We start from the raw sequence: 12083 nt of genomic DNA, 5'->3' as shown, positions 1-12083 counted from the left end.
TCTGATTTCTTTAGTTTTTGGTATGCTTTGGGAGGGTGCAGGGTAAGGTTAGTGACCCAAATCTGGAGTCATTTGAACCAGGTGTTCTGGAGTTAAGTGTAGGGAAAAATAGCCATTTTGTAAAAAGTTTCTAGACTGTGTGTTTGTTCGGTCCCCCAGAGATAGAGATCAAATTATTGATGTGAACAAAATGATCTTTCAATTTGTAGAGTTTTAACCAGAGTAGTGCAATGACACCCACTAAATCTTTGGGGGATCCAAACTGAGAACAGTATTTTAGAAAATGTACATTTTTTTTTTAAACACTGCTTGTGTGCCAATTCAGAAAAACAGCTAGCGAAATTTCTATGTCATTTTGTGTGGTTTAAAGCTTGATTATTGAAAGTGCTCTAAAATCTGAACAGTTAATCATATTTCTTTGAAATTTGGTATGCCTGATTGGGATGTGGAGTAATATTAGTGAATCAAATTTGGGGTAATTTGACCAAAGGGCTACAGAGTTAAAAGTAAATATGGAAGTGTTATTTATTCCTTCTGTGAATATTAGGGGTCACCAAATGAAAATACACTGCAGGTTTAAAACAAAAGGAAGTATTTCTTCCACACAATAGACAGTCAACCTGTGGAACTCCTTGCCAGAGGATGTTATGAAGGCTCCAACTATAACAGGGTTCAAAAAAGAACTAGGTAAGTTCATGGAGGATAGATCCATCAATGGCTATTAGCCAGGATGGGCAGGGATGGTGTCCCTAGCCTCTGTTTGCCAGGAGCTGGGAATGGGAGATAGGGAAAAGGATCACTTGTTCTGTTCATTCCCTCTGAAGCACCTGGCATTGACCACTGTCAGAAGATACGATACTGGGCTAGAGGGACCTTTGGTCTGACGCCCCAGTATGGCCGTTCTTATAGTGTCCTTCTACTCCCTTGTACTATTAAGCTGAGAGGTACTAGAGTAACAGCAACGTTAGTCTGTATTCGCAAAAAGAAAAGGAGGACTTGTGACACCTTAGATGCTCAAATAAATTGGTTAGTCTCTAAGGTGCCACAAGTACTTCTTTTCTTTTTGAGAGGTACTAATGACTGGATGAATCAGACCTCAATGGCTGTGAACTCAACATAAGTAACTTATCCTTAGTTAACATAACTAAGGATAAGTTAATCACAACCCCACCCACCAAAGATAAAAAAAGAGTTTTGGATTGAGTGGCTAGAGTTTGCTACAATTTGTGAGTCAAGGGTGGAAATTTTATTTTGGGGGGAATGTAATCAAAGTCTTGGGGGAAAATATTAGACTGAGTGCTTCCTGGGAGGAGCAGAGGAGTGGGTGCGTGTGGAGGGGGCACTTGGGGAGGGGAGGAAGTGATGTAGCTTTTCCTTACATACAAAGGGTGAAAAACAGCTTTTCTTATACCAAAATCACATCTGTTACAGATGTCATTGTAATCCACACATCTTCATATCAAACAAACCTTTACCCAGCAGGCTCAACTACTATCTCCACAATGTAGTGTGGGCATACCTAACACACAGATTGCATCTGGAGTATGTGCAAATAATTCTGGTTGGCTACTGCCACCTCCAGGGGATCAGAGGGAAGGTGGCATCGGCAAACTTTTTGTTTTTGTCCTTTAATAATGTTAGATTGACTCCTGTGAGTGAGAGTAAATGGGCTGTAAAAGGTGGTGAAGAGCTTCTACCTTTCAGCAGTTGTGGGGTTGGCAGAGTAAAGGTAAGTGTGTTATAGGACATATTGGGGCATTGCTGAAAAAGGGTAGTTAAGGTTGCATGGGTAACCTTAACTGTGTATTTACTGGATTTCATGAGTTTGTGTTTGTTCAATTCAGCATTCTGCAAGGGGATGACATACACCAAACCACCTTAATTCTGCATTAACAGAGTTATATTTTGGTGGACACTTGCATCAAGGTGACACCTTCAAAAATTCTATGGCCCCTTTTTCTAGGCATGTTGTTCCGACAGGCACATTTTTTTGCCTGTTTCACTTGCCTTTGAAGATACTCAGCATGTAAAAATCTCCCTTCATGCATATTTTTATGCATGCAAAAACCTTCTGAATATCAGCGGATGCGATTGCAGAGCCATTGGCCATTATCTTTGAAAACTCATGGCAATTGGGGGAGGTCCTGGCCGACTGGAAAAAAGCTAATGTAGTGCCCATCTTTAAAAAAGGGAAGGAGGAGGATCTGGGAACTACAGGCCAGTCAGCCTCACCTCAGTCCCTGGAAAAGTCAGAGCAAGTCCTCAAGGAATCAATTCTGAAGCACTTAGAGGAGAGGAAAGTGATCATGAACAGTCAGCATAGATTCACCAAGGGCAAGTTATGCCTGACTAATCTAATTGCCTTCTACAATGAGATAATTGGCTCTGTGGATGAGGGGAAAGTGGTGGATGTGTTATTACTTGACTTCAGCAAAGCTTTTGACGCTGTCTCCCACAGTATTCTTGCCAGCAAGTTAAAGATGTATGGGCTGGATGAATGGACTATAAGATGGATAGAAAGCTGGCTAGATTGTTGGGCTCAATGGATAGTGATCAATGGCTCCACATCTAGCCATTGGCAGCTGGTATCAAGTGGAATGCCCCAAGGGTCGGTCCTGGGGCTGGTTTTGTTCAATATCTTCATTAATGATCTGGAGGATGCTGTGGATTGCACCCTCAGCAAGTTTGCGGAGGACACTAAACTGGGAGGAGAGGTAGAGACGCTGGAGGGTAGGGATAGATACAGAGGGCCCTAGACAAATTAGAGGATTGGACCAAAAGAAATCTGATGAGGTTCAATAAGGACAAGTGCAGAGTCCTGCACTTAGGACGGAAGAATCCCATGCACCGCTACAGACTAGGGACCGAATGGCTCGGCAGCAGTTCTGCAGAAAAGGACCTAGGGGTTACAGTGGATGAGAATCTGGATATAAGGCAACAGCAAACTGTTGACGCCAAGAAGGCCAATGGCATTTTGGGCTGTATAAGTAGGGGCATTGCCAGCAGATAGAGGGACGTGATCATTCCCCTCTACTTGACATTGAGGAGGCCTCATCTGGAGTACTGTGTCCAGCTTTGGGTCCCACACAAGAAGGATGTGGAAAAATTGGAAGACGTCCAGCGGCGGGCAACAAAAATGATTAGGGGACTCCTGACTTATGAGGAGAGGCTGAGGAAACTGGGATTGTTTAGTCTGTGGAAGAGAAGAATGAGGGGGGGATTTGATAGCTGCTGTCAACTACCTGAAAGGGGGTTCCAAAGAGACTAGTCTAGGATCTGGACTGTTCAGTGGTAGTGGATGACAGAACAAGGAGTAATGGTCTCAAGTTGCAGTGGGGGAGGTTTAGGTTGGATATTAGGAAAAACTTTCATGAGGAGGGTGGTGAAACACTGGAATGTGTTACCTACGGAGGTGGTGGAGTCACCTTCCTTAAAAACTTCTAAGGTCAGGCTTGACAAAGCCCTGGCTGGGATGATTTAGTTGGGGATTGGTCCTGCTTTGAGCAGGGGGTTAGACTAGATTACCTCTTGAGGTCCCTTCCAACCCTGATGTTCTAAGATTCTATGTTTCTATGTGAAACCCTTTGGAAATTGTAGTTAGAGCCATATACAAATCAAAACAACTTTGTTGCTTCAATTATTACTTTTGTGGATAGGTCTTGCATAGATCTTGAAAATTGCTTAATTAAAATATATATCTGTAGAGGCACAAAAATCAAGGCAATGTAGTATTTTGAGTTAAATTAGAAAGAATGAAAATAAGCAGCTCTCAACCATAGTCCACTCTTGGAAGAATAGTACATAGGAATATCTGAATCAGAAGAGCTAAATTTTTTTAAGAGTCTGAAAGAGTGTGAGAAGCAATGGTAATTATTTTCCTTATTAGAAAAAAATGCCTATATTTATAACTCACCAGCAAGATTATCCCAATGTACAGACAGAAAAATAAACACAAAGTACCATAGTAAAAATCAAGGAACTGGATTTCATCTTCATAAAAAAATAGGGAATCCAGAACTATTACATTTGGCAGTGTAGAAGTGTGGAAAACAGAAAGCAGAATGTGTTGCTACAGTGCTCTATTCCACCTTCAACATCCAATATCAACAAAAATTACTTTACATAATGAGGAAGGATCCAAAGTGGAGTATGCTACCCAAACTTCCTTTCTTTTTATCCCTTGATGCTTTCTACTGCTTCCCTCATTCTGTTTTCCTCCATCTGCAAGACTCCTTAGGAAAGCCATTTGCAGCTTGCCCAGCTGTGATCCAACAGCCTAAGTTAGATTTTTCTCTTTCACCTTTGTATGTTTGCTATTTCTTCCAGCATGTTTCCTATTTTACAGCTGAAGAGCACCTGACAAAAGCTCTCTATAGATAAGAAAAAGACTGAACAGAAGATGTTTAGTATGACCTACGTGGATGGCAAACGAAGATCAAACATTAAGAAATACACAAGAGAAAGGACAAAAGAGGGAGGCATTCAGCATTTCTATGGTTTGCATTTTATTGTGACCATGGTTGAACCCATCTATTTACAGTCACAGAGAAAGAAAATATTTTCCTGACCACAGCTGAAGAGAGACTCTGACAGAGTTTTCCTGCTCGCCATCTCCCATGTCATCAGTGTTTTCTGGGAGAAGAATCTGAGGTGGTTTTCCACCTAAGTGGTTACAGCTGTTTCCACATGATCAGTCAGATGGAGTTTCTGCCTATGTTTGTTTTGGCTCTGATTTTCAACTGGAGCCCGGCAGGATGACAGAGTTTGCTCTGGGTCTTGGGACTTTGGACAAACATTCCAGAATTTCTGACTTCTTAACATTAATGTTTGATGAATTCTGCTCTTAATTTCTTCTAGAAAAAAGTCAAGCCCACTGGGGATTTCCATTAGGATGAAAACAAAAGATGGTTGCAAGACCTTCTTTTGGGGAGTGGAGGGAAAAGAAATCATTTACCACCCTGTGAAAATGAGACTGCTTTAAAAAACCCAAAAAACACATTTGTACTGTAATTTTCTCAAATTGCAGGCTTCAGTTCTGCTGTATTTTTTCTTATTTGTCATGCTTGAAAGGAAACATCCACTGTGGGTATTTGTAAAGCTAAAACCTCTGTGACAAAGTTTGGAACATAGTCAAAGAATCAGTTGCAAAGATCAGTTAACATGTATGCAGTATAATTTTCTCAAAGCTGCTATTTTAACAACCCTCAAAGCATCATTGGTCTATTATTTTATGTACATTGCCTTTAAAGAAACATGATAAAGACCTGGAGTAAAATCCTGAAAGGGAAAGGGAGTTCTGCCATTAATTTCAATGGGGCCATGTAGCAGGGTGAGACTCACTGGCGTGGCACCTCCTGCTGATCATCTAGGGAATTAGCTCTTCACCAGCACTGGAGTGCCCTCTGCAGGCCAGTATCTCGCCTGCCGCTGGCCCTGTGTCCCTCCCAGACACTGGTGCCTCTATCTCAGGGTTCTGCCACAGCAGTACCCCCCTCGCTGGGTCTCCCCTCCCAGGGAACCCCCAACCCTCTAGACCCACCTTGCCTCAGTGGCCACTGCCAGTCATCAGCTAGGCCCATTTCACTGGGGCAGACTGCAATGTAATGGCCACTCATCATTGGCAAGGGTGTAGGACCTGCTGCCTTTGCCTATCCTCAGGCTGCCCCTCTGGAGCCCTAGTGCATCTGTAGCCTTCACCAAGACCTGCAGCCTGGGGGTTTATCAGGCTGGAGCTCCCCAGCTCAATTTGCCCTTCCCCAGCGCTGCGCTGCTCAGGCAGGCACCCTGTTCCCAGGCAGCTAGCCCTTCCCACTCCGGGGCTAGAGTGGGCCCCCTCAGCTTCTGGCCCACAGCCCTCTTATAAGGGCCAGCTGGGCCCTAATTGAGCTGGCCACAGCTGTGGCTGCTTCCCCACCGATTCCCCCAGCTGTTCTCACTCCATTTTCCAGCCACAGCCCTCTCCACAGCTGCTTTTAACCCCTGTTCTGCAAGAGTGGGGCAACTGCCCCAGGCCAGGCCAGGATTTCATCTCTGCTATCTGAACACTTGAAAGACTGGAAAATGGAGGCAATAAAACCTGAAATCTGGGAACATTTCTTATTGCACAGAGCTGGATGGAAAAATGTATTCACAGATTACTTGAAAAAGGGTAGCAATTTCTTTTTACTAAACTTGTATGTAAATAGTGTTCCAACAGCTGCATTACTGCGGACGGTTGCTGCTTCCCCCCCCCCCCCCCACACACACATATATTGGTCTTCCAACAAGTAAGGGACATTTAAATGTACATCCTTTGGACATAATTGTCAGCTGGGCCCAATCCTTCTCTCACTGAGGAGGAGGAGATTAAGATTGAGCACAGAGGGACAGATCTTCAACTGAGGTGAACTGCCACAGCTCCATGGATGAAATGATGTCAATTTTCACCAGCTAAGAATCTGCCTCTCAATAGCTATCACTGTGCTTTTGTTTGGATTTCAATGGTAAAAATGAGAGAAGGAAAAGAAGAGGGGGAGGGGAGGGCTTTGTGGGTGTGCAAATAGAAAAAAACACTTCATGAATATGCAGTTTTGCACAGGAGCAGCTTTGTACATACAGCTTCACAGAACACCTGAGTACAGCAGGTGTATCACTGTCCACTGATCCATGTCGGCAGCTGTAGAAGCTAGCACTGGAAATGATGCTAGCTTCACGTTTTGCACTCCTACGTCAAAGTGTGACAGCTCCTGGCAGCCTCTTCCCCAGTTTGTTTATCCAATCAGCGGCCTAATGGAAACCTGAGTTTACTAATCTGCCCCACTGACTTTTCATACACTGCAGTGTGAAGATGGATGGTAAGGAAAGGTTTTGAAGATTATTTTTGCCGATCCTAAAAGACAAAATAAAATTAAAGGAAAGCACTTGCCCACATGCCACACACACATATATAACCAAACCTCTTGAAGCTGTTCCCTCCTTTGCCTTTCAGTGGCTATATGACAATAGGGCCACGTTAGGGGCCAGCTGTCCTCATAGTCCTACAAAGTAAAGGCCCTCAAGAGAAATGAGGTGGATATCACCCACCACTGAGACTGAATCCAATAGCAATTTGCTTTTTAAGTATTGCTATAGTCCAAGCAAAAATACCCAGGCTTCCATTTCAGTATGTAAAATGCTTTACTCTTTAAACCAATACACTGAATAGTTTCTGCCATACTTAGTTTGTAAGGGCTGGATCCAAAGGGATTAGAATGAGGGTAGGCTGGTGGCTTCTCAAATGTTAATGGAGAGCTCTTTCCATGCAGAGTGGAAGACAGCGCACAGTTACTTGCGAGAAGCCCAGAGGAGTGGGCAAGCAAGGCTGGCATAGATGGCACAGCAAAGAAGAGGGTAACTTTACATTAAGAGGTTAGAGTTGATAGTTTGAAAGGCACTAGTTGATGGAAGAATCCTATAGGTGAATATAAGCACATGCTCAATGTGGAGGAGAGCAGGAACCAGATGTGGAATGCAAAGAGGAAGTGGACCAAGGTGGTCAAACCAACAGTCTAGAAAAATGACCTTAACAGCATAATTTGGAATGGATTTAAGGGGAGCAAGCTGGGAGTAATCCAAGCCAAAGAGGAGGAAATTATTGTAGTCCAAGCACAGGGCTTCAGCACACATTTTGGCAGTCTATGGAGGAAGAAAAGGCTTGATCTCTGAGATGTTTTACAAGAGGCAGTGAGGTTGTCAACTGCATTTGTATTGTTTAAGGGTTTAACTCTTATTTAAGACAACTTAGGAACTTCTTGCTATGATATTTTTTATTTTTGTCTTCTGGGTGTAAAAATATTAAATAAACTCTTAATAGTGTAAGACATTCACATTATGAGGGTTCAGGAGACTGGTAATGAGATATGGAGAGTGTCACCTATGGGTCATGAGTATACGTCCAGGCCAGTGTAAGTGTTAATGAACCAGTGATTACTAATTCATTTTACATCAGCCACTGAGCAATAGTCTCAAGAAGAGATAAATCACCAGAAAAAAAAATCTCAAAGTTATCGTTTTGGATAAGTAAAGTCTGGAGGTTTGATTGATCCTTCCAAACATTGACAGGACTGTGTGACCCTCCCTCAGTCTCAGCACTTTAACAGATTGTTACTATACAAACTACCACCTGCACATTGATTTCCCTGGTCCGCCACCATCACAAGGGGCTTGTGGTTGGGGAGGAGTGGGCAGCCCACCCTCTCCTGCATCCATTGTTTTCAAGGAGTCCAGTTCTGCCAGTCAGCGGGATTATTTTCTGGAAGACATCCAGTCAGCTGACTTCTGACTGAGCAGAGAGGGCGTGCTGCACCAATCAGCCCTTTAAAATTTATAAGGAACTCTGGAGTCCTCTTCCCTCTGCATCCCCATAAAACTGGATCTTTTTGCAGCATCTGGACCATAAATTTCAAAGTGGTTTGAAACTTTCAGAATGATTACCAAATTGAAACAGATGCACACTGTACTAGATAGGTTCCAAAGTTTTCCCCATATAGTTCACAATTTAAGATAGAAACTGATTGTAGTGGGGCACCTGCCCCACTCCTGGAGAACAGGGGTTAAAAGCAGCCCTGGAGAGTGCTGTGGCTGGGAAGAGGGATTAAGAGCATCTGAGAGAGGCTGGTGAGATAGTTGACCCCAGGTGTGGCTGGCTTAATCAGGCCACAGTTGGCCTGGTAAAAGGGCTGTGGGACCAGGATACAGAGGAGTCTCACTCTAGCCCTGGAGTAGGAAGAGCTAGCTGCCTGAGAGGATGGTACCTGACGCAGAGTAGAGCAGTGCTGGGGAATAGGGCAAGGGAGCTGGGAAGCTCCAGCCTGGTAAGCCACCAGGCTTCAGACCTGGATGAAGGGCTACAGAGGTGCAGCTTGGGAATAGGCAGAGGTAGCTGGTCCAACCACTTTGCCAATGATGAGCAGATTACAGACTGCAGTCTGCCCAGTGAGCGGGGGCTAGATGACGACTGGCAGTAGCCACTGAGGCAAGGTGGGTTTAGAGTTCCCTTAGGAGGGGAGACCCAGTGTGTGGGGGTACTGCAGTGGGCAGAATCCTGAGGTAAAGGGCACCAAGGTCTGGGAGGGACACTGGGGCCCTGAGGCAGGCAAGCCACTGGCTAACAGAGGGCGCTCTGGAGGCTGGAGAGCTAATTCCCAAGATGACCAGCAGGAGGCGCTGCATCAGTGAGTCCTCACCTTGCTACGCTGATCATAAACTTTTAGAAGCCATTGAGCCATCATTAAAAAGCTTTTGAACAGAGCAAACTGTGCCAGAATAAAAGGCTACTCGTGAGACTGAAGAGGAGCCAGTTTAATCCAAGCACCTCAGTTAAGCATAAGACCATAGTTGTGGCAGATACATATGCATCAGAAGTTGCGAGTACCATGGAATGTGATGTAGAAGAACAGTGCACATGCTTACTGAAGTCTACCAATCTCTATTGATAAAATATTTATCTGCTACTGGAGATACATGAATTGTACCTTAGGAGGAGGCAAAAGTTCAAGTTCTCAGAAAGTTGAAGCCTGAGGGATAGCCAAAGGTGAGGAGAAGTTTCATCCCTGCTACATCAATGCAGCTGTGTTCAAGAGTTGAATGGTTATTGGTCATGTAATTGTTAAAAGGAGAGGAATGAGTCATTCCTTGCCAAATGAAATTAGAAATGTGATATTCATGAACATCTGTACAAAAGGAAAGCCAGAGGAATTCTTTACAAGCCTAGTTTTGGTATGCACAAGAATTTAAACACCACACTAGCAACATTCAATGTACCAACATATTGATGACAGCAGCATAATTTCAGTCCTTAGGAAGAAACAAGGCAGACCTTAGAAATATATATTAACGGCAAATACTATTTAAAGGTAACTAATTCATTCTCACCATCCTGGTTCTAGTCTTCTAAAAGTTTCTGGGTGAAACAGTGATTCTTAATCTGAAATCCATTTTTGCAAAACCATAGATTTCCTGATAATTTTTTACAAATGGTGCAGAAGAAAAATGTGTAATTGAACCAAGTTCATACAAACAGTCAAATGAGCTAGCAGAATAAATTCTTCAAACTATGAAAAAAATATACTCAAGAAAGCAAAGGAGGATAATCTGGATCCTTACTGAATCCTTACTATAATTTTGTAACAAAATATATCCAGAATGACCTATATAGAATCACATACCTGCTTAGTAATGAATAGATATCTGGAGGTAATGAGTAGATATCTGGAGGGAAAAAAATGCCACTTACAACTCTTTTGAATTAGAAAAACACAATATTTTTCATGAAATTCATAATGGTTCTCCCCATTTTTCAACCAGTTTACATGAAACTAAAATTAGCCACTATTAAGAAGCTGAGCCTTCATAAGCAGATGCAGAAAAGCTATTGCCACACAAGTAAAACCAGCCTCCTCTTTGAAAACTGCTGACCAGATTGGTGTACATCAAGGAAGCAAATGAGAACCTGCTTAAGCGTAGAACAAAAGTACTGCTTCCACATTTTATATGGAAGTAGAGATGAATCCCAAAAGATATCTTGATGGTTCCAATACACTCTAAAAGACATAGCTTTAAACATCCCTATAACAGTGCCAGACTCACCACAGCAGCACCTCTTGCTGGTTGCTTAGGGAATTTGCTCTTTCAGCAGCTTGCCTTCGCTCATAGTGTTTCATCCTCCATTATTTTCTCAGTCTCCACCATCCTCACTGTCAGACCCACATCACTCCCAGACAGCATTTGCTTCTCCAGCTGTGCTCACTCTGCTAGCTCTCCCCACTTTCCAGAGGACCAGCAGCTTCTGGTTCTATCACTCACCTCAATGACTCACTGCAGACCTCAGTCTAGCCCCTTCCTCCAAGGGCAAACTGCAGTCTGGCTTAGCCACTCTCATCACTGGCAAGTCAGGGGAAAAGGGTGAGGGACCCAGACCCACCCGCTACTCTGGGCCCTGACCTATGGACACTCAGGCAGCAGCCATTTACTGCCCTCCTCCAATTCTCCTCTACTGCCGACTTCCCTTGACCACTTCCCCATAGCCCCAACACCTTCTCTGCCCCTTTGTGTCAGAGCCCCAGTCTGGCAGTCATCAGCCTAGAGCTTTCCCAGCCCCTCCTCTACTCTCTCTTCCCTGCAGCCTTCTTATTATAGGGCCCAGCCTGGCCCTGATAGGCTGCTTTCAAGCTTCCACTTGATTGGCTGGGGCTCGGCACAACCTCTCTGGCTTGCTTTAACCCCTTCCACACCAGCTGCCCCACTACAATCCATACCATACATACTACATCCATACAATGGTATGTTGTGAATGCCATACCACATCAGAAAGAAAGCTTGGAAGGAAACAAGAAAAACTATGTACTCTCTAGTACACCTTTCATAGTTTCATAGAATTTAAGGCCAGAAAGACCATCTAGTCTAACTTCCTGTATATCACAGGCCATTACATTTCACCCAGTAATCCCTATACTGAGTCCAGTAACTTGGGTTACACAAAAGAATTTCAGTCCTCAGGAAACTAAACTGTTGTGTGCGACAGGCAGAGATCAGGAGAGACCAAGGTGTCACCAATGCCTGAAACCCCTGCAATGGCAGGAAATTGATTAGATAATATATGTTCATGTGATCCATTCTCCAAATTGCCAAAGAAGGCAAAAAAAAAACAAAACCCAACCTGCCAATCTGATCTGGGAAAAAATTCTTTCCCAATCTGATGATCACTTTAACCTGGAGCACATAGAATATCAGGGTTGGAAGGGACCTCAGGATGTCATCTAGTCCAATCCCCTGCTCAAAGCAGGAGCTATCCCCAATTTTTGCCCCAGATCCCTAAACAGCCCTCTCAAGGATTGAGCTCACAACCCTGGGTTTAGCAGGCTAATGCTCAAACCACTGAGCTATCCCCCCCCCTAACATGAGCAAGACATACCAGCTGGTAGCATAAAGTAATGTATTATGTTAGCATATGAGTTCCCACTCAGGGTTGATAATGTGGCTTTACTCTCAGAACGTCAATGCTGTCTAATAACCAAGGACACGGCTGCTACCTGAATGTACCAAGCTTCCTTGGTGAGGGAGATAGG

At 43.8% G+C, this 12083-nt stretch overlaps 1 long non-coding RNA gene across 1 annotated transcript in view; it reads right to left on the bottom strand.

The window, feature by feature from the left end:
• Window positions 1–10936, bottom strand: part of LOC311517743 — a 60866-nt gene extending 49930 nt beyond the window's left edge. Inside the window, exon 1 of the long non-coding RNA XR_014710784.1 lies at window positions 10606–10936. This is a non-coding gene — a long non-coding RNA (uncharacterized lncRNA). The remainder of the gene's footprint in view (window positions 1–10605) is intronic.
• Window positions 10937–12083: the final 1147 nt, after the last annotated feature.

The sequence above is a fragment of the Lepidochelys olivacea genome (assembly GCF_965140295.1).
Source record: "Lepidochelys olivacea isolate rLepOli2 genome assembly, chromosome: 3".
Classification (NCBI taxonomy): domain Eukaryota; kingdom Metazoa; phylum Chordata; order Testudines; family Cheloniidae; genus Lepidochelys; species Lepidochelys olivacea.
The sequence above is the reverse complement of the archived record's forward strand: the minus strand, read 5'-3'. Positions and strand labels throughout refer to the sequence as shown.